Below are 24377 nucleotides of genomic sequence, written 5' to 3'. Positions count from 1 at the left end.
GGTGGAATGGAATGAAGAAAGATATCGCTTTGCATGTTGAAAAATGTTTAACGTGTTTGAAAGTCAAGGACAAACATCAAATGCCCTCGGGATTGCTACGGCAACCCGAACTCCCCGTTTGGAAGCGGGAAATGATAACCATAGACTTCTTCACGAAACTTCCAAAAACCACTTGTCAGCATAATGCAATTTAGGTCATCGTCGATCGGTTAACCAAATCCGCTCATTTGTACCTATTAACGATACCTATTCCATGGATATATTAGCACGAATCTATGAAAACAACATCGTTGCATTGCATGGAGTGCCATTGTCTATCATATTTGATCGAGACAGTGGCTTTACGTCTCATTTATGGAAAAGCTTCCAACAAACGTTAGGAACCAAGTTGAACCTTAGCCCTGCTTATCATCCTCAAACTGATGTGCAGAGCGAAAGAACAATTCAAACGCTTGAAGATATGCTCCGTGCTTGTGTGATTGACTTAGTTGGAAGTTGGGATGACCATCTTCCCCTAATGGAGTTTTCATACAACAACAGTTATCACACAAGTATTCAAGTCACACCGTTCGAAGCGTTATACGGCCGAAAATTTAGGACGCCGGTATGCTGGTCTGAAACTGGAGATCATCAGTTATCTGGACCCGAGATAGTCCAAGAAACCACCGATAAAGTTTTACAAATTCGAGAAAGACTTAAGACGGCGCAAGACCGAAAAAAGAGTTACGCCGACATCTGTTGTAAGCCGTTAGAATTCAATGTAGGCGATAAAGTCTTATTGAAAGTTTCGCCTTGTAAGGGTGTTGTTTGCTTCGGTATGAAAGGAAAACTTAGTCCATGCTTTGTAGGACCATTCGAAGTACTCGAGCGAATCAGTATTGTCGCTTACCGTCTGCGACTACCCTAAAAAAAGAAAGGGATACATGATGTATTTCACGTCTCTAATCTGCGTAAATGTCTAACCGATGAATCTTTATCAATGCCTTTAAAAGATATCGAAATAAATGAAAACCTCAAATTCATAGATTAACCCTTGCAAATAAAAGATTTTAAAACAAAGAAACTTAAGCGGCATAATATTATATTGGTCAAACTTAAATGGAACTCTTGAAGAGTCCCCGAGTACACTTGGCAGTTAGAATCCGAAATGAAGAAAAAGTACCCCCACTTATTCTAGAAAGCAAATCTCGTGGACGAGATTCATTCCAAAGTGGAGAGGATGTAACAACACAAATATTTTGACTCAAATCCTTCAAGTTTTCAAAGTTCAAGTACCATATTTGAAAATCTGATTCCCTGACCCATCGCGATACGCGATGGATCAGAAAATAATCCATCACGTATCACTAAGGGTTGTCACAAAAACCAAGAAAACAAAGGGATCGGGATATGCGATACCCTGAATCCTCAATCTCATCGCATATCGCGATGACGTGGTCTGACAGGAGATGAAACGTGCCCCGCCACGTGTTCCCGCGTGGCATCGCGTGTCCAGCCACGTGGCAAGCCTACTAATTTCCTGACAAGCCTAGTCACGATACGCGATGACCTCCGAATAGGTCCATCGCGTATCGCTATCTAATAAAATATAATTTACGGAACCGTTAACCCATCGCTATACGCTGTGGATCCTAGGCATGACCCATCGCGTATCGCGATGGGTCATCTGATCAGCGCCTATAAATAGGGCCACCAGCTCATTCCCTCATCACACCTCAAAGTTATTACACACTCTCACTATAGAATCATCTCTCTCTACCTCGATAAGCGTTCCCCGACGCTACCTTGAAGTTCATGCCAAGAACCCAAATCTAACTCGTTTTGCGTGCCAATAAACAAAGTTACGTCGAAGTACGTGCAACCAATATTGAGCCGACACCACGCCTCGAAGTGTGTGCCGACGACGTTTGACGATTGACAAGCCTCGTTTAGCGTGCAAGAAGTGTTGATCAAGATTTTTGAAGAACGTGCAAGAGTCGTGGTGTTGCCCAAGAATCTAGAAAAGTATAAGCCAAGCAAGGTACAAATAATGCCCGATACCTCAAGAATAAAACAAGAGAAAATATAAAAAAGAAATATGAATGTAAAATAATTCCTTGTTATTAAAATTTATATTATTTAATTTTATTAAATAATAAATAAAGAAATAAAGTATATGTTTCTTCGAGAAGAAGAATCGTAGTGTTTAGAAAAGTAAAACTAGTAAAACTAAAGGTTTAAAACTTGTTAAATAAAGAAAAAAATGTTTTGAACTAAAGTTCGAATACAATCGAGGTAAAGATTATACAAAAATAGACTAAAGGTCTAAAGCTATATTATTGATCTAGTAATAACAAAAGTTTATACTCGTACTCTAGGTCCGAGATAGCAAAAGAAGATTAACTAGATCAATGAAGTGAAGCTGATCCTTTCAAGGTGAATACGCCCCAAACTTTTTTAACTTGTTTAATCAAGTCCATTAAATTGATTGCATTGATTACGAGTCTTTCAAACATTATGAAAAAAGTAATCACTGGCCCTCAGACTGTTGTGTACGTTTATTTGGATCCTTACATATGTGGTTAGACGATGGGCACACCGCGCCACACCTGGTTATGTGCCTCCGCCATGATGGGCCGGACCTAAGTTATATCCGAGAGAGAGTAATCATGTGTATACTGATGGTAGCTAAGTAATCTCGAACGTTGCGGTGTTTGCTGAGCGGTTTCGAGTAGAGCTTAAGTTTATAACTGTATTTAAGTTTGAACTTGATTATTCCTAAGCCACAATGGACTGAGACCTGAGTTATGTCTCGAGGGGTAATTAAGTAAATAAAATATTTTCGCGCCAGCTTATCCACCAGCATGTGTTGCTGACGTATTTTTAAACTGTTTTACAGGTAATGAAGAATAGGGGCTTAAAGAATCGAAGTCTTCAATAGGGGATCTGATGGCTCAGATCATTTTGTTAAAACATTAAATATATAAATGATGATTTGATAAACTAGTAATCATTTTGTAAACACTAACCGGGAATTTTTAAATCCCGTGTTTTGATTATGTAAATATTATTATTTTAATCCACGCTAATATATTTCCGCAATAACCCGTAACTCTGATTTATTTACAAACAGAGTACCAACTTATGGTCACACGCCCAGTCCCAAGATGGGGGTGTGATATAAATAAAGAAAACAAATTGAAAATCGACTATTCATGTATCACAATGACTTTTCGAAATTTCAATTCTAAACCATAATAGTAAATGAATATATAAATAACGAATTGAAACTCGACTACTCATGTATCACCATGACTTTTCGACATTTTCAATTTTAAGCCATAATAGTAAATGAATATATAAATAAAGAACACGAATTGAAACTTGACTATTCATGTATCACCAAGACTTTTCGAATTTTTAATCTTAAACCATAATAATAAATGAATATATAAATAAAGAAAACGAATTGACACTCAACTGTTCATGTATCACCCTGACTTTTCGAATTTTTAATCAAAACCACAATATAAACAATTGAGTCTTTGGAATCATACGTTGCATGAACCACCATGACTTGTATGGAATTTTTTAAAGTATTAGTGCAACCATTTTTTCAATTCACAAAGAAAAATGGTCACGTTTGACAGCTTAAAGTTGTGGTTCATATGACGTTTGGTGTGGCATGCTTTGGCCAAACGAGTTCCAGCACCCTTTTCGAACCCTCTAGGTAAACTACTAGGTCCCACGATTGTTTGGGATTTATACACATTGCTTATCCTTAGGGATTAAGAAGCTTGGTGTCAAGGGTTAGAAAGACAAATGTATCCCTCTTCCAGTTACTACATACCCGTCACGTAAAACCATCTTTAAGAAGTGTGAAAAATCAAAATATCAAAACACGAATTATTAATTGAAACATCACAAAATCATAAAAAAAAAGAAAAAAAAAAGAATCCAAAAGGTTATAAAACGGTTTACGCATAAACCTTGGAGTTTTGTGTGTGAATATGTGTATATGCGATGTTATAAAATATTATAAAGATACTTGAAGCAAACGAACAATCTTAAAATATGCAGACACATAGCACATAGGGTATACATGCAATTGGGGCCCTAAAAATAAGCTATAACTATACTAGGTCGTTACGTCTAACTGTCTATCTCATAGTCACGACTCTAATACCAATCTGTAACACCATGGCATTAACTAGAATACGCCCGGGTGCAACGTAAAGATCACTCATAAGCTCGTAACACTATTAAAGTGACAATAATTATATTTATTCCATTTCACAAAGTAGCAAGTACACAATTTTTCAGAATAGAAAAACAAAATGAAATACATTTCATCGGATAACACATAAGTCTTTATTTAATATATCCTAAGTTAAACTAATTGTCTCGTCCTTAGCACATCGTCGGATTCAACTTGAAACACATTAAAATAATAAAATTTTTTTGTCAACAACACATGTTGGTGAGCTTTCATAAGTTTTGCGTGTGTGTGTGTGTATGTAAAAGTACGATTCAACAATCGCATGCGATATATTCAACATAAAGTAAATGAAAAAAAATAATATCGTCCTCCCATTCCTTTAGCTGAAGCCATAGTAATAGGTGATATGAGAACCACATTACCAAACAATCGAAGTCGAAACGTTAGACGTCGCAGATACGTCCCGTCGGAACCTCCCACTTTGCGTTTGCGATTGTGATTGCGTCTCACCATAAAACAATAAACGCGTAGCACATAATACACGTATACACCATAAACAATATGCATGAGTAATAACAACACGAACGATATAATGTGAATCGGTTTATAAAAACTGCATAACTAACGAAATAATGAGACGTGCTACACCCCAAAAATATTATAAAGCGTTAAAAAGGGGTTATGAAAAACTCACATGCTAAAGTAATCGAGTAAAAGCGAACTATGCGTTTAACCGTGTTGATGCGAAATTTGTCTTGTTCGCATCGGGGCACTCGTTGTGTCGAAACACACTCTCCATCTTTTCAAACCATTGCAACAAGGCAGTTTCATAGTTTGTACCAACGAACTCGGTTGTGTTAGCACTGGTAAATTGTTTATAAGAGTAGGATGCGGGTTTGGGTTCAACGGGTGCAACAATGGGTGGAGGTTGAGTAGCTTGCATTTGGGTTAAAAGTTCGGGAATCACCGCGGTTATTTGTTTGACGACGAAAGCAGCCATGAGTCAGTTGGAGTTCTTGCGCGGTTGGCGTCTTAGTGAAGGTATTCTATAAATTATAAAGAAATGAAATAAGTTAGAGGTAAATAGAAATGAATATGATGGTGTATAAAATAAAATAAAATTTCAAGTTTGATTGTGAATTCCTAGGGTTAGTGAGGAGGAGATGTTACTGTTAAAAAATATAAAACTTTGTATATAAATAACAATCCGTAAACAAAACATAAATGATTTTGAGAGGTTGTATCTTGAAAATTTGAGATTTGTAGAGTCGGAAAATCGTACATGAACCACCATGATTTGATATTCCGACACTAAAAATTCTTTTTTACAAAATACCATGTTGGAGTCTAAACATGTGCACGTACCACCGCGTCTTTTTCATGTTCTCGACTCAAATAGAGATAATAACAAAATAATAAATCGAGATACAACATGATGTCAAAACACTAGTCCACGTATCACCATGACTTTTATGTTTCAACACCAAAATTTGGATGGAGACTGGAACGCTCGCATTCGACCACTTAAAGTTGTCGCTTCATATAAATAAGTCGTTTGGCCTAGAAGTAAACACTTAGATCCAACCTTCCCAGGTAAGTTTATCACCTTCGATTCTCGGAATCTTTTTGTCAAAAGGTCGTTTCCAAGTGTTTAACTCCCTACGATCATTGCGACAAAGATTATGGAACCGAGCTTTTAAGGAGATTTGAAACAACGGGATCCAAGTTAAGCTTGTAATCCATAAAACGTACTAAAAATCTATATTTTTGCGTTTTAAGGTAAGGATACCTTGAAGTACTATGAAAGTGTGTGTATGTGTACATTTATGGTTTTGTTGAAATAAATAAGTATATAAATAAATAAGTGTAATGAACAATCGAGTAGGGTAAACACATATAAGGACCCTAAAGCATAAACTATACTAGGTCATTACGTCTAACCACATATCCTATAGTCATGGCTCTGATCTGTCACACCCCGACCAAAGGCGGCGGAACATGTCGGGGTGCAACGGATTGCCCAAGAACACAAGACACTATTAAAGTGACAATATTTAATCAACTCATTTAAATTCATAAAATCATAAAGAGTCACATAACATGTTCATACAATAACCGAATTCAAACATAGCAAATAATATATTGTTCGTTTTGCTAATATCCTAATAGTCTTGGCAACGGTTTCTCTTCAAGTCCTCGAATCAACCTAAAGTCAAATATGTAACATTGCATAAAATAATATTTGTCAACACAATGGTTGGTGAACAATTTCATAGTTTTGAACAATAAGTATATAATAGGAAATTCCACAACTTGTATACAAAACAATAAATAATAGCAACAATTTAGATAATGAAATCGTTAATAATAATACATTAACGACACCTTTCAATAAGGGGATGCCAAATAGACTCGGATTTATATGAAATCGTTAATAAGAATACATTAACGACACCTTTCTATAAGGGGATGCCAAATATACTCGGATTTATGAATCAAACAACCAAAAGCGGTAAACACATTAGCAATTTAGCATGTAAGCATATAACACCAAATAGAGCATTTATTTAAGTAATGTATACAATAAAGTTTGTGGTTTAAGACTCAAGTATAAAACATTTATTTTGAATAGGTATGCAATATCACCCCTAAACGAAAGATGGAAAAATGGGGGATGAAAGTACTCACGTTCAAGTAATAAAGTTGATTGGTAAAATGACGAGTAACCGAAAGGATGTGGTTTAATGAGCAAATCCTAGATGAAAGGAAGTCTTGTATTAGAGAGGTTGTCTAGGAAATATTAAAATAAATGATAAGAAATGCAAACAATTTAAGTTTAAGGTTTAAAATGTAAATATTTAAGATATTATAATAATAGTCCTTTTAAAATATAAGTTTGCTCGAAACCGGGTTAAAGTATCTAGCCCTTAATTTTACTCAACCTATGTTAAGTAATAAGGTCAGTAAAAATGCAATAATGCAAGTCCCTTTGTAATATAGATACTAAAACAGGTTTCAACGAGTGTTCGGGTTGTTGGTTTGAGTCTTGGTAATTGGTTAAACCCAAAGTCAACTTTCCAAAATAATAAATGTTATGAGATTACTCAATAAATTTTAAGAAGACTTAACCAAATATGTAGTTCTATTGTTTTAGAACTAACAACGTCCGTTAAGCGAGTGTTGGTTTCGTCGGTCCAAACTTTGTTATAAGATCAAGTTGGATTCAACATTCTAAGTACTTTAAGAAATAATTAAAATCAGTTTATAAAATATTTTTTAAGAAATATACATGTCTTGATAGCTAGAAACACACTTGTGTGTCTTAAGCGAGTGAAATCGGTTTAGTTCGGTTTTTATCTTGGAATAAGACCAAGAATTGTTACCTCATGCCCAAACATCAAAGAACTTGTATAATAATTTGTAAATGATGATAGTTAAGTTTTACAACCAAAAATTCAACAATAAAGTCTTTAAACGAAAGTTCGGTTTTCGGTTCGGATCTTGTTTCGGGTTAAGACCGAGGTTAGAGTCTACAAGCCCATAACCATGGAACTCATAAAAATGATTTTAGAAACTTATATCTAACATAAAGCATGTTTATACAATTATTTAACAAAACTAGTAAACAAAGTTCAGTTTACGGTTTGAAGCTATTTACAATTAAACCGAGGCTAGTCTCTATAAACCCATAACCATGGAACTCAACAAATATGAAATACAAACTAAAATGAGCAGAAGTTAAGCATGGTTAGTAAGCATAAACAAGTTGTATAATTATATATATATATCAAGGACCACGTGAGTCCTCCATGAAGCATTGCCTTACGAGGCCCGACACGCCACCGACCGAGACCGGAGAAGTGACCACCAAAGGTAACAAGGGGTGTATATTATATATATATTGTATAATAAGCTTCAAGTTTTAATAAGACTTAACAAGTTAATTAAAATGAAAGAACATGGTCAGTTTGACTTTGGAAAGTCAAACTGCCAAGAATTCATGAAGAACAACCTTAAGATATTTGAATTTGAGAGAGAATTTGGAGTATGAGCAGGTGTAAAATGAAGGAGATGGTCATGTATATATAGGGTAAGTTGAACAAGTCTTTTATAAAGTGTTATGCATGGAAATGGGTTGGTTATGAGCATAAGAAAGCATAGAAAGCAAAAAACGAGTTGCTGGTGCAGACTCCCCTTCGCGCAGCGCTAACTGGCCAGGGTATGGATGTTAGCGCGGTGCTAAGTGTGCCTGGTGGAAATCCTGAACTTTCAAAGTTGGCAGTTTTGGACCCTGAAGTTGTTTTAAAGCGTTTTTAAGGCATTTTAGGGACCGAAAAGGGTGTTTTCGAGACCCGACAAGTATAAAACAAATATGTAACATAAAATCCATCATTTTGATCATATCTAAGGTTTCGGATTACAAAACAAATCGGTTTGCATGATAAACGAATACAAAAAGGACCCGAAATTGACGAATATCACAACTGGGATTACTAGAATATCAGCTCAACTTACCCACAACGTAAGCTATGTAAGTCTTTGTGCTAATCATAGCATACATCAAATATCCAATGAACTTTCGATACTCTAATTGTGAAATATAATCACCTTGATTAGACATAAACTTGATATTAAGATCTATAGGGTGCTAATCGGAGAACAGTCAAACTGATTAAACTTCTTAAATACTTTCTCAATGTAATGAGATCGAGTCATAGTTATACCAGTGTTACTCCTTTTTATTATTATTCAAAATTAGAAGACAATAATTTCTTTGACTTTTAAAAGTCAATCCAGTCAAGTTAATCATATCATGTCTAAATCCTCATATAAAAATTAGAAGACCATAATTTTTTGTCTTATTAATTACTCTAATCTGAGTAAAATAATAAGGAACTGACCGTTTCCTTCAAGATTCTATTTTTCCTTTCAACCACACCATCATGCTTGTGGTGTATAACTAGACTTAAATACACTAAATCATAATACTCTTAGTCTCTATCAGTATAGACATTGTTAAACAAACCACCTTGATGAAGGTCTACTTTTTGTTTAAAGAATTCAAATTTATCAAAAGCTTCATCATTTAAATGCAACAAATAGATATAACAATATCTAGAAACATCATCAATAAGATAATAACATTTATATTAAGGCATATCAAAAGCCGATATTAAACTGATTTTAGACATAGTCGTACATACAAATTCAATAGCTAATTGATATTAACATTAACTTTAAACGTCCCATTACACAATTATCCAAATCAAAAAATTTCATATCAAGATAAGTTAAACTTATCTAACTCAATAACACTCTTAAAACCAAAAAATTGTTTAAAATAACCCAGACAATAGATTCTTGCTAATCTCTAAAACTTACATGTAAACTAAAACAAATGTTTTCCTAAAGTAAATAAAAGTCTTCAACTGGTTCAAATTCCTAAAACCATTTCAAATCCTTGCATACTTGACTCGTATCACTCAAGTCTACACAACATTCAAGCATGTCATCCTGTACATAAAAGAATTCATATTAAAAGATACATAATTCTTAACCGATTTATTTTTAGAAATCATTGAACTTTTTTAAGTCTAATAGCAAACCCGAAACCAAGGTTTCGTAAATTTCACACCCAACGGTTTTTCCCAACTTGTATACCTCTAATGGGTTTATGTTACTTGGGTTGTGGTCTATCGACTCCATGTGTGTACCATATTGACAAATATTTTAATTTAATAATATTGTTATTTCATTCAGAATATATAAAATAAACATTGTTTCTTTGAATTAAATCCAATTTTGTGTTTAGAAAATAAAATAACATGTCTCGGATGAGTCATTGAACAAACTAAAAACTTACAGGTTTTGTCATATTTAAAAATAGTTAGTAAATGTACCTTGTTAAGTATTCGGGTCTTTCAACCATTTTGGACCAGCCACATTAAACTTGTTTCCATACGTAACCGTCACTCAACAATTTTTGCCGCATCTCCAACAAAACAACTTAGGATCCTTTTAAAAATCATTGTCCCGATTAAACTTTCGTTTATTTCCGGTTGCCAAACCACTTAATTGATTTAATTATGTAATCTAAAACTTGAACTCGATGGGAACTGTAACCGAAATCTTTAACTGAAATCAACTTTAATCCTTTACTTTCACATACAACACCAAAATCAAAATCCAAAAAGTAAATAACCAAACTAATTTACTCAAACCCAAAACGAATTGGGACATGAAGTACAAACAAGTATTAGTAAGAGCATTCCCATCCCATCCCATCCCATCCCATCCCATCCCATACCCTATAGCTATGTGTGGAGAGTTTGTAAATTATAGGGTGAGGTTGTGAGTGATTGTGAGTGTAAATTATAGGGTGGAGAGAAAAATGTAGTGATTTTTTATAAATTTAGAGAAATATTTGGGGAACATTATTTGCCACTATTTATTTTTTAATATTTGTTGGATTGGTTATAAGTAGAGGATAGAGAAAACTGTAATGATAAAGGTATAGTAAATATTATTTAATTGAACAGGAGAGAGAAATGTAGTGTTTTTTAGTGTCATTATAGAGATTTGGATGAAAAATGGGATGCGAATGCTCTAATTAATATAAAATACTTTTGTCTTGTTCCACCATAGAAACTAGAATTTTTTTACCAAATGGGTGTAGTTGAAAAAAGTATTTACCAACTTGGTGTAGTTTGAAAACTATTTATCAAATTAGGTATTTTTCTTAGAAATTGTTTGTTTCTCCATATTCTATTTGGATAAACCCAAAGTAAATTATCATATTGTTATAATAATAATAATAATAATTATTATTATTATTATTATTATTGTTAAAATGAAATTAAATAAAAGGAGAACAGCGCTATTTACGTACTAACTACGGAGTATTATTTTTTCAAACTTGTAATTATTTTTAATACAATATTGTTTTAGTTATTAATATTAGTTGTTATTATTAGTTTCATCATTATTTAATAATTATTCAAATATTATCAAAAGAAAATTCTTAGTAAAAACTTCGAAGCTAGAGTGAATATTAGTGGTTCATGTAGCTTTGTTTTTTAATTATTTTTTATATATATTTGTTCTGTTCATTTTTTTTTTCAATAACAGTGATATATAATACACACATGGTTTATGTAGTTAGAACAAGATTTTTATTTCCACCAAATCTCCTAATAATAAACTTATAAAATTAAGCATTAAAAAGAAAATTGTTACAAAGGCATAATTAATCAATTTCATGTTAATAATATTTTATTGAATAAAATTATTTTATCGATCTATTAGTTCAATTTAAGTGATTGGTTTATTCAATAAAAGAGTAGAGGGAGAAACAAACAAGTTTCAAGAAAAATATCTATTTTGATAAATAGTTTTTAAACTACACCAAATTAATAAATATTTTTTCTAACTACACTCACTTAGTAAAAAACTCCATAAACTAAACATTTTACCGAATTGAAATATATGACTTTCAAACTGGAATTGTCCAACAAAACCACAATACCCAAAATGGGTTCAACAAATAATCTAAATCGACCTACCAGAATCTAAAAATTTAGACCCAATCCAAAGAAAATTTATTTAGATGAGTGATGTCACATAAATGAAAATAATTATGGTTTGACTTTCATATTAAACATAACTAATATTCTATCACAAAAGGAATTGAAGCCAACTCAAACTATTCGTTGAGGCATCATCCCCACCTATGGAGCTCTGGCTTTACTGCTTCCGGGAAGTTGTGGGTGCTATGGAGGGGGGGGCGCTTCCCGCATAGCGCTAGGTGGGGAAATAGGTGGAAGGTGATTGGTGGGTTTGTTTTTTGTTTATTTTCTTTTAATAAAATAATAATAAAGTAACGATTTGAATGGGCTCCATCCATTACAATAATTTTAACCATAAAGCCCCTATGATGACGTGACGTCACATGGCATATAACGCCCCTAGAGGGGCTCCACCCACTACACATGGCCTCAGACGCCAAAGTCAGTACCAATATCGATGCAATTTTTCTGTTAGACACATGGATATTAGACAATGAGTAGTGGATGGAGCGAGCCTCTATGGGGGGCGTTATGCCATATGGCTTCACGTCACCATAGGGGGCTTTATGGCTAAAAGGGGTGTAGTAGATAGAGCTCATTCCAATCATTATCTCATTATTATTTTTTTTCTTTTTAATTTAAAATATTGCAAATAACATTTTATTAAATAAAACAAATAATTTTTACATAAAAATTTACACAACTAAAAATTAATCGCCTTCGTCATCACCGTCTTTGTCATTTTCGCCATCTTCGTCTCCGTCAAACTCATCTTCACTTACCCCATCTCCTTTGTCACCCATACTTTCCTCATCTCTTTCGCCTCGAATTAGCCGAACCGACCAACCATGTTGCACCAAATCCGCCATAAGTGTAAGGCCTCTTTACCGGTGCCCTACTTTGGACGTTGGATTTACTCATAGACGCAGTTCTAAATATCAGAGTTAATTAAAACTTTCGCGGAATAACATAAAACATCAACAGTCATTACAAACATTCATAACTTGTCTTTAAAACATAGCTTAAAACATGTCTTTTAGTTCAAACATTAACAATTAAATCTTCAGATGCCGGCTTCTTTATTCATCTGCCATGTGTCCCCCTTCAAGCCAGCTGTCTCATTCTACTCACCTTCGTGCATACTAAAGGTCAGCTACGCTGAGTGAGTTCTAGTTAATCATACAACATACAACATATTCATAATTACATACTTTCATATGTACCCCATACTTTCGTACTTTCGTTTATACATACTTACTTACTTACTCTTTTTCTTTCATATTCATACCTTACGTTATAAAGAGCAATTCGCCCTATAACATTCGCATATATTATTAGGGTATGCAACCTTAACCTTCGCATATATTATTAGGGTATGCAACCCTTTATCCTTCGCATATATATATTATGGTATGCAACCCTTTAACCTTCGCATATATTATTAGGGTATGCAACCCTTTAACCTTCGCATATATTATTAGGATATGCAACCCTTTAACCTTACCTTATCTTCCATTATCATCACCATTATCACATCCATACATTTAATATCATACATATCAAAGTCATGCATACTTCCTTATTCACAGACACATATCATGCATACTATATTATACTTGCCTTAACAATACGTGCAATACCCGAAGGTCGTTCACGTACTGTCTAGCATACATTCATAACTATCACATTCGTCATTAAAACATACATTTACCATTTAAGGTAAGTGTATTAACATTCACATCGAGTATGCACACAGCCCCGAAAACATAACAAGGAAATGGGGCTAGAAACTCACCTGAATGCGGTTACGTCACCGTTTATGGTAATCCCTTTCTTGAGTTGTGCACGACTAAATGTATAACAATTATACGTATCAATTAACTATTACTACCCACATCGTCTTTCTAGTTCAATTATTACCCACAACGAACGGGGGTCTGGGGGCAGCGCCCCTGGCAGCGGCGTACTAGGGGCGGCAGCCCCTAGCGGAGTCCAAGGGGCAGAGCCCCTGGCTGGGGTTAAGCTGTCTTATCACATTTTTCATTAGGATTTTAATTTATTTTTCTAATTCGTTAACTCATTCTTCATAACGAATTAAGTCCGATTCGCTATCCGATTCGTTACCTCGTATTTATGAGCGGACATAAATGTAAGCCAACATACATGTTAAGCAAACTTGACTTAAGCGAACTTAACATTCAGCGAACTTAACATTCTGCAAACTTATCATCAGGCGAACTTAATACTTAAGCAAACTTAGCTTTAGGCGAACTTGGCTTGGCGAACTTGTGCAGCGAGCTTAGCTGCAGGCGAAGTTGCCCAGCCGCAGCCACTGTTCGCTCTTAACCCCCCATAATCATCTCCGTTCAACGTGAAATCCTTGGATATGATATTTAACCAACCCGTGATCATTCCTATGGTCGTTTTTAGATATGATTTGGCCCGAAAACGCATAAAGTTTGGACCTTTAAGCTCAAAGACGTTCAATACTAGGTCTACGGTTTATCTTAAACGAGTCGTTTATGTTCGCGGGTTCATTAGGTTCGTTTTAGCATCAAGTCCGCAACTTTACGTTTCATTTATATCCGATCTATTCTCATTCTAAGTTTCAAGACTAAACGTTTATAAAAACGTAAACTTAAAGGTAAAAGACATACCTTTACGTGTTCGTTTGGTCTTGGTTTTCTTGTTTATGAACTCTAAATCTTGTATATAACTCATATAATAATGATCTAATCACCAACTAGCATTCATTTGGCCTCGGATCTCACCCTCTCTCTCTCTCTCTCTCTCTCTCTCTCTCGGCCGTATATGTGTGGTGGTGTGTGTGTTTTTGAGTGTGTCGGCAAATATGGAAGATGGAATGAGGATTAGGGTTTTAGGATGGTTTAAGGGGTTATTTATATCCCTTAAAGCCCATTGACCTAAGGCCCATTACCCTTTAATCCATCTTAATTAATCCAAGTCCATGACATCTTCTTTATTTAATATCAATTAAATATCAACACACGATAATTAAACCCGGCTTTCCTTATTTATCATTATAATATTTAGGATGTTACAATAAGCGAATTATGTATCTCTCTTGAACGCATTTGGTATGCATTTTGCACCCTCTCCTCCATAGTTGCTTTAGGTAGTTGTTGCACATTCCACGGTATATATTGTTGACATATTGTTCTTCCTTCGTCTTCTATAAAATATAGCATCTCTCATTTTTTCCAATGTCCTTGAACGATACAGATTTTTCACGTAATGCCAACGTTGGCGAATAACCCCAAAACACCTCTTGATATCCTTTCACAAAAACTATTGTACTTTATTAAAACAGTTTCTCTTTTCATCCATCGGGTCTCTAAACATTTTGACAATAATAGAATATTTCGGATATATAAAATCTTCCAAATAGTATCTGTGTGGGTAGAAGTTATTGTTAGCCCAAACCGATACAACTGGTGCGGTAGCGGAGATGTAATCCTCTACCACAGGTGACACCTCCAAAACGTTTATGTCGTTGTTGGCACTAGGGCTGACAAAGTAGGCCGACCAAACCTAAAGATCGTATGAAGCAACCGTTTGAAGACTCATTGTTGGTACTTTCTGGTCACCACATGTATATTGATCTCGCCATGCACTTGGACGGTTAGCCAACTTCCAATGCATACAATCTATACTCCCGATCATTCTGGGTAAACCATGTTCCTTTACATGCACCGAGTAAATTTGTTATAGATCGTTCCATGTGGGTCTTATAAGATAACGTGCACCGTATAATTGTATTATACCTATATTAAAATTATTAAATAAACAAATTTAAAATAAACGCAATATAATTTGTTTAAAACTTTAATACATACCTTGGCAAAAATACTCCAAGGTGTCTCGTGTTGTCCACCCCCCCCCCCCTAATTTTTATGTACTCGTCGTTGATGTAGTCCGTAGTTCTGTAAGCAAGCACGTGTAATTCTGACGTACGCTTTTAGATACCGGTGAATCTTAACAGCCCTCATGTGTACCGCTTTTGCTTAAAGTATTCATACTCGTGCTCCAAATCTTGAACGATGCGTAAAAATAAACATTTAGACATCCGAAAGTGATGCCTAAAAGTATTCGAGTTCTTGTATCTTAGCGAGTCAATGAAGTAGACTCTCATCAAATGATTGTTCGCGCCTTGGCGGTCTCGTTCAGTATATTCTCTTCTCAAAACCGGGCAAGGAGGAGAATTAAATTGCGTATACTTTGTCACGAGCGAAATTGCACTCGTAAGTGCCTCTTCCTCCGCCTCGTCATCGGCTTTGTACTAGTTATTTTGCAAATATTGGTTGATTATATCGGACGAAAAGGGAGAATCCATTTGTTGGTATTTTGAATAGAAAGTTTTTAAAAAAACAATTGTGAAGATTGGTTAAGGTTTGTGGAGAGTTTTTAAAAAATTTTGAAGATTGGTGTAAAAGGTTTGTATGAAAATAATTGATTTTTTTTTTAAATTTCTAGCTGTTCATCAACGATAATATTGACCAAGAGAGATAGCCGATGCTTTAAGGGAACCCCCCTCCCCCTCCATGGCACCCATAGCGCATTGGGGGAGGTGTTCCAAGCGCTATGGGGGTTCCATGGGGTGGGATGACACCCCACTACACATGCTCTTATAATTTAAATCGTGATTTCTTATAGATTTAATAATTCAATAAAAACATCCAAACGATTTAAAATGAAGTGGCAGGTAAGCGGGCAACAAGCTACGCCGCACCCCTTTTTGGATTGCAAACACAATCCTACTAAAAACAAAGTTTCGGTTCTTATGGGCCGATAATTTACTATACATGACTTTCTGAACTCTGTTCAAAAGGTCCACGGCATCCGGAGCTAAAAAACCAAAAGTAATGCAAAGAGGATAAACACGTGTTGATTCTCCAAACAGGCTCTCTCGTGTTTAGCAACCTTGTCTGATGCCGCCTGACCCGCTACAAACCCATTTTCCCTAAGCCCAACAAGAGGGTACACCCCTGTGAGGTCCACACAAGCGTGTTCCCCCCTACCCACCCAAAAACAATAATATCGGCCGGTCGTAATGTAGGTCTTCCTTCAAGAGGATCCGTAAGAAAGTTTACGGGGGCTTTCTTTTTAGCTGACGTTTCGGCCCATTTAAGAACATTGCATAGAACATCCCTCATCAAATCATTTGTGTACTTAAACCCAGACAACTCTTTGCAATGAACTGCATGCTCGCCAAAAGAATCCAAACAAACCTTGCGGCAAACCGGGCATAGCTCATCTACAGGAAACAAAGGGATTATTAGATACTTCAGGATGGTCCGGTACTCCAAAACCGACATATGTTGCCCCAATCCTTCAATTGGGATAACACTTAAGAAATCCTGAGCCCGAAGGCACTCAAACACCGCTTTCTGACGAGAGGATAAATCAAACTTCATTTCCAAACTCTGGATGATTCCACTATAAAGGGCACTCCCAAAGCATGTTGGGCTTTAGGGGGAGGTGTCTTTATTAGAGAAACTGCTAATATCAAAATCGGGGAAGTGAAATGTGCAACCGATCTATTTCACTCCCATAATCGTTGTCAAACCCATCAATACCACAACCTCGAAGAATGTGGTCTTGCAATTTCCAAGATTGCGCCATCGAGGCCACAAAAGCATATGTAGATAGGTCTGAAGCTTAACATAAACCCAAACATCCAAAACAAGTCGGAAGTGATGCCAACCTCCATTGAAAATCTCCAAAGAAGGCACCACCATAAACCATGATGTACTCAATCACCCCCGAATGCCATTGTCAAAAACAGAAACCGCTTCCCCTACATACACACATTGGCACGTTCTGAGGCCGAACAACAACTTGACAACTCCCATACATGAGCGGAGCAAAAGGAGCTCTCATTGAGGGTCCCGCAAACACAGGAGATAGCTCATCAACTCTACAGCCTGCGAAGCCCTTTTCATAGCAAGTCCGTTGTTGAACCCCACATCCCGGCTAACGGCTCCCTAAGGAGTTTTACACCTAACACTGGTCTTCCAATCTCGTAGGGAAACACCCCCTCCTGCACCTTAACCCCATCTCACAACGGAAAAAATACGTCTGTTTTCTTAACATTAAGTTCAAGGCCTAGGCGGGGGCCCTCTGCCCTGATAATATCTAAAGTTTTAGCAACCTCTTTGGTGTCTCCAAAATTGTACCATCATCTAGGTACCAAGCATGAAAGAGAAGATTACAAGAATCTTAGACTAGATGAACAAGTGGGTGCATAATTAAGGCGAAAAGAATTGGTCCCAAAGGGTCTCCCTGTTGAACCCCCATGGTGGACCAATGTGGCCATCCCCCACATATAGCCTGGCAGGTTGCCCTTATAAAAGGTTCATCCATAAGGAAATAGATGGGCATCGAGCCCGAAGCTCATTCAGATGGGCAGTCCTATCCACCAAGTTGAAAGCATTACAAAAATCGACGGTAAGTATAACCAACAACCCATCAGAATGAAACTTACTTAAAAACATGTTCGTGCTATGAAGCACGTCCTCTACACCACTAGGGACTCGCATCCGAAACTGAATGTCGCAAAGGTATTTAGCAATTTCTTTCCCAACACCCCCTCATAGCCACCTTAGAGATCAATCTTCTCCAAATGGCACCTACGACAACGGTTCTAATCCCATTGTCCAGTGTGAGCAACGGTGTGAGAGGATCCACGCGATGAACTTTGCCAAAACCCCCGGGCATCTCCCCCAAACATAAATTAACCACCGCATTAGTAGCTTCTAGTAACCGAACAACAATCGTCGACCCCTCTCCACAAAATGCATCCAACATGTGTTGTTCCCTCAATCCACCTTTAAATTAGGAGTTCGACCAAATTTCCATCTAAACTACAGAAACCAAATGTTTATCTTTGTTGTATAAATGGCGTGCTTGGATGGCGAATTCAATCAATGATGTAAACATGTAATCTTGATTTCAATCTTGGTTTCTTGAACTATTATCTGGATTGGTCTCTGAATCATGTAATCAATATCAGATAAACCTATTTGCGGGTTATATGCAATGATTTATCGGATAAACTAGAGATTTCTCTATATAGAACTGAATTTTGAAGAATCCGCTTATACGATGAAGAACTAAATAAGAAGTAAACGTCCTCATTGTTCTGTGTATTCGATTGAGTGGAATATCCATGGAATGAAAAACATCGATTAATATAATCCAAATCCAATTCCCTTATGAGCCCAAATAAATTTGTTAAAAGCCCATTTAATATAATACTTAAGACCAAGTAGATAATTACTTAAATCCTAGTATAAAAGCGAATAACAAATCCCAAATAATATTATTCTTAAACGAGTCTACACTCCTGCTTCACCTAGCTCGTTTAATCTCTAACGTTATTTCTTCAATCAAAAAGTTAATCTAATAACACTAAAGTAATCAACAAGTAATTGGCCACATGGCCTTACGAATGTTGGATAACCTTTTAATGAAATTGTAACAAAATAAAACAAGTGTGGTCGACCCATCGATTGAGACATGATTGACCATTTCTCTTGAAATTCTCAAATCTTGTCAACATATTTAGCACACAACATGGTTGTAGACACGGTTAACCTCACTAACATAACTTGTATTATCGATGTGGTTCAACCTGAGGTATAGTACGAATGTGGTTCGTCACCTTGTTAATATTGTAGTATGCTTCTGTTAGTGGCGGTCCAATGTTTTCGAATGTCTCAAGCAACTATCAAATTAAGGGCCTTTTAAGAACTTTTCATATAAATTATCCTTCTTTATCCGGGCTTGGAACCGACAATATAGACTAAAAGGTTTATATTTGATGGAGTTCAATTTATTTTAATATTTATCTTGGTTTGTAAAAAAAAAGTTACACGCTATGTGTGTATTTTCATGTTTGATGCAAAAAATCATTACACATTTACACTAAGGTTTCAAATTGTTGAATTATAAGTATCGAATAAATCACTTATGGTGTGTTTGTTTCACAGAATTCGTGGGAATTCAAAGAAATTGGATTTAAAATCCCATAAATGGCGTGTTCGTTTCGTTGGAATTGGAATCTTAATTCCATTTTGGTGTGTTAGGTTCAAAAAATTGGAATTGGAATTCAATTCCTCCAAATTCCTTTAAATAGAGGGATTTCAAATCCTTCCAAAATGTCGAGAAATTTAAGGAAATTCATTGGAATCTTATCTCGAGTTTTTTTTTAACGAGGACAACGAATAAAACATTTTAGTTTTTTTGATTTCTTGTTTTTAATTTGTATTTTGAGTTATGAATTTTTTATTATTGTTTTTGAATATTTTTTTGAGGGATTTTTAATCTTAATAGAAAACTCATTAAAAAAATTCAAAAAAAAATAATAAAAAAATCATAACGCAAAATATAAATAAAAAACAAAACATCTAAAAAAACTAAAATATTTTCGCTGTTATCATTGTTAAAAAAAAAAAAAAAAAAAAAAAAAAAAAAAAAAAAAACTCATTGATTCATATTCATTTGTCAAACAAACGCATTAGAAATGTATTTGGATTTCAATTCCCCTCAATTCAAATTCCTATTGGAATGTTCAGATTCCAAATCCAATTTCTTCAAATTCCAATCCTATGCAAATTCCAATTTCATTCCATTCCGCAAAACGAACGCGCGAAAAATGGTATATTTTGGAGAAAAGAAAAAAGAACACCATTATTATTTCTCCCTCTAACCAAGCTCTGACATTAGAATACGTATTCGTCTATAGTGAGCGTGCAAGAGTAGAGTTGGAAAATCTAACCTTCTTCCTTTGATGAGGATGAGCATTAATATTTTCTCTCTTCAATAACCGGTCTTTCTAGCTTTTATAACATATCCATAGTATCATCACATAACTGCCAACTAATATCATTACTGGGGGAAACTTTGGTCTTTCACCATGTTCGACACAACTTAATGATCATCATGGAGGAATACATGAAAAATGTTATGGCGTTAGTTTGGTCTGGGTATTACTATTAATTTCTTCGAACGATCGTTCGTTTATTGTATAATCAAGATTATCTCCTGACATATCAACTTCAGAGTTAATATAGGTTATCTCCTGTTATAGTGTTCAGTTTCACTCTAAAACTCAAAATCAAAAACCCCCGAATTGAAAAATCTAGGGTTCGTCAGACAAATTAAACAGTCAGATCCGACAGAAGCATGAACTGAACCGTCAGATCCGACTGTTTATTACTACGTCGGTTTGTTTCATTAATCAGTCGGACAAAACGGTAAACCGTCGGATCCAACGGGATAGTATGTTGCATGACGCGTCCTAATAGGGTCATTAATCCATTAGATCAAGGACGGTTTCCTCAGATCCGATGGGATTTTTAGACTAGTTTGGGGATTTTGGTTGGCCTCGAGCAATTTCTAAAAATTCTTGATTAAAATAGACTAGATTGGGGAGTTTCCATTAATATATTCTTTGGCATATGTAAAGTGGGATGTCCATTCACACTTATAAGTCAACTAGTTTTTCTATCCGACGTGTTGCACCAGGGTAGCTGGCAAAACCTAATCGTTGAAAGACGGACGTTGGTAAAACCCGAGCGTTACGACAATGAGTCGGCCAATTCAGCCAGTATCGGCTATGTTCGTTACTATATAGACACCATTGTTAAAATTTGAGCGTTAAAACCCAAAAAATTAATTCGTCAAATTAACTTATAAAAACATTAACATATAAGAAAAAACAAAATATTTAAAAACGATGTTTATTTGGTTGGCAAACCCACCTAGGTGATAAAACCAAAGCGTTGTGGTCCCGAGCATTGAGGCAGTAACTTAACACAAATTCGGTCGGTTTTGATTATATACGTTACGGTACCGGAACTAAAAAATGAAAAAAATACAAAAATTGAGGTGGACCAACAACCAATTTGGAAGAGGGGGGGGGGGGGTAAACCTGCACATTGGTAAACCCGAACGTTGTTGGTCAAAGGTTTTAAATAAGGTCGCGAGTCTGCGTGAACTTGGTCGGTTTCTTTCAAGTTTGTTATGATATCGAAACTAAAAAAATTGACATTTAATCAGTTTCCATTACGTTTATTGGTAACTAAACTAAAAAACAAAACTAATCGATTAATACGGTGCTATCAAATGGCCCAATAGACCACTTGCGATACCAAAGTTCTTAATTATATTATAGTAATAATAGACGTCGTTTATTTACATTACTAAGTTATCACTTTCAAAGAATAAAGAAAAGTTGACGAATATTTGGAAATCCTAATCTTCTTTCGAGGTGAAATAGAAAAAAACTATTTGTCCCTTATAACATTTGACAAACTTTCCTTAGATCTATAACAACTACGCTAACATTGTCTGCACTCCGTCGTGCCAAAGCCAACTTAGTTAATAACAACGATGCATTAGAACATGTCGGGTCACAATTTTTGTACTCAGCCACATCATTAACCGGTGGACTCTTCATCTTCGCCGATGGTCTATTTCCTTTCAGACACGTCCTTGCCAGTCCACACGCCGTGTCATTGGACACCACGTCCCATAACCCGTCACTTGCAAGTATTAGACATTCGTCCTCAACCGTCCGTTCTGTTATCGTCACCTCTGGCTCACAAGTCACAAAAGGTTTCAAATAATTATCTCCTGGGAAGAATATATTATAAATTATAAGCTTTGAACTAATGAGTTTTCGAACATATATAAATATATAATTCTTAAAGACTGTAAATACCAATAGCTCTAGACATGGCAAGAACACCACAAACTCTTGCCCCATCCCAATACAAAACTCTTCCTCCAGCGTCTTGGATTCGGTTGAGTTCATCCGGGCGATCAGGCTACAAAATTACGAAAGTCGATTGGTTAATAGACAATAACCAAAAGGCTTGTAGCATAGGGGTATCAAGGTGTGTGAAAATGTGCTCCTTCCTAACTAATTAGCGGTTTCAGTCTCAACTCGGATAAACATGTAGATTTAAAAGGAGGCTTAGAAGAGGACGGATGAGTTAGCCGTTTTTAAACACACAATCGGAATTAATTACGACTAACCTTGTGATCGTTTGATAGAGGCACAGCTTTCCCATTTCTACGAAGTACAGCTCGAGAGTCACCGCAATTTGCTATTACAACCTTATCAGGAGTCACGACAGCAACCACCGCCGTAGACCCAACGCCATACGACTCAGGTCCATGAAGTTCGCATCGACAACACCCCGCTTGCTGGTCCCAAAGTATTACTTCCTCATCCATTCGCTGAAAGCTTCGCTCCATCGTGTTCTTCCACTCGTTCTTCTTCAGTTCTTCTTTCACCAATTGATGCAACCGTTTCTTACACATCATTGCAACCTAAAAATAACAAATCAAATTGAAACGTCGATCTAAATTTAAATAATTCTTCAATTTCATTCGTTATGTAATGTAACGTGATGTAATACATACGTTAGAACACCCATGGCCGTCAAATACGCCAAAATAATGCGTATTAGATCTTAATTGATCATCTTCGTCTATCCGAACAAACGATGGATGAACTGAGACAGTGTCTTCCATCTCCCTCCGTCGTCCACAAACCGACGCAACGCCGAATTTAGGATTTGATTCAGACGAGCTTGCGAATTCGTTAGCCTTGGTGACAACATCATCATCGTCCGATTTAAATGCTGAATTGCTGCTGCTGGCGGCGTCAAGTCTACGAGAAGGACGCCAGAGAGATTGTGAGTCTGGGTTTTTTTAAAGTGTTATCGTTACCATCCGTACGTGCTCCGGATACAAGTTTAAGTCTTCGATTTCCATGGTATATTTCGGCCATTGCAAAGAGTTGATCAAATTTGTTTTTACAAAGCAAGTTAATTCCCGTGTCGTGAAGAAACAAATGAATTGTAAATGGAGGCGGTACGTACGGTTTATTTAAAAAGGGACGCCACAGGAGACAACTACAAGAAGAAATATAATTATTAATTCTAGAATTTATTTCCTTTTAATAAATACAAACAAACAATTAGTTTTTGTAGCTAATTCGTGTGTCTGGATGCCACAAACCTATACCATTTCAAACGTAAGCATTTTAGCTCTTGTCCGAACAATTAGTCCACCACCCAAAACTCTAATCCCAGGCCTGCAGCCAGGGCCGTCTCGTGGGTAGCTAAATAAGGCAATAGTTTTAGACCTCTAAATTTACAGGGCCTCCATCTTAAATAAGAGCTATGTATTATGAGATTTTGAAAGTAAAATTCTTTTAAAATTAGTAACTCAATGATAATCCACAAGCTAAGAATTATTGCTTAATATCCATTATCACGGCATATCATTCATATTCTATAATTCCCGTATACTCTCTAGCGCTATATGCATAAAGAAAAGAAAATAAAAAGGCCTCGACGTTTTTGTTAGTTTTAGGCCTTCGAGGACGTTGAGCCGGTACTGCCTGCAACGGACTTGCTTTCACATATATTATTTTAATATTTTTAATGGAGTTGTGGACATTTAAGTTGCAGAAGAAAATAGAGTATTTTTTAAGGAAGTTTATAAATTGGATGTGACTCAATGATAGAACACTCCCTTTACAAGTGTGAGGTAGAGGGTTTAATTAATCTTACTAT

The 24377-nt window shown here is 35.8% G+C and overlaps 1 pseudogene across 1 annotated transcript; it reads right to left on the bottom strand.

Annotated features, from left to right (window-relative positions):
* Nucleotides 1–22071: 22071 nt before the first annotated feature.
* Nucleotides 22072–23641, bottom strand: LOC143636885 (putative protein phosphatase 2C 24; annotated as a pseudogene). The gene is made up of 4 exons (XR_013154332.1): nucleotides 23218–23641; nucleotides 22828–23124; nucleotides 22511–22616; nucleotides 22072–22422 (listed from the first exon to the last, which is right to left on the bottom strand). The product of XR_013154332.1 is annotated as a putative protein phosphatase 2C 24 (transcript).
* Nucleotides 23642–24377: the final 736 nt, after the last annotated feature.

Source organism: Bidens hawaiensis, unplaced genomic scaffold (assembly GCF_021521415.1).
Source record: "Bidens hawaiensis isolate Kalapana, Puna unplaced genomic scaffold, B.hawaiensis_p1.1 tig00008080_1, whole genome shotgun sequence".
NCBI classification, from domain to species: domain Eukaryota; kingdom Viridiplantae; phylum Streptophyta; class Magnoliopsida; order Asterales; family Asteraceae; genus Bidens; species Bidens hawaiensis.
This window is presented reverse-complemented; position numbering and strand designations above follow the sequence as displayed.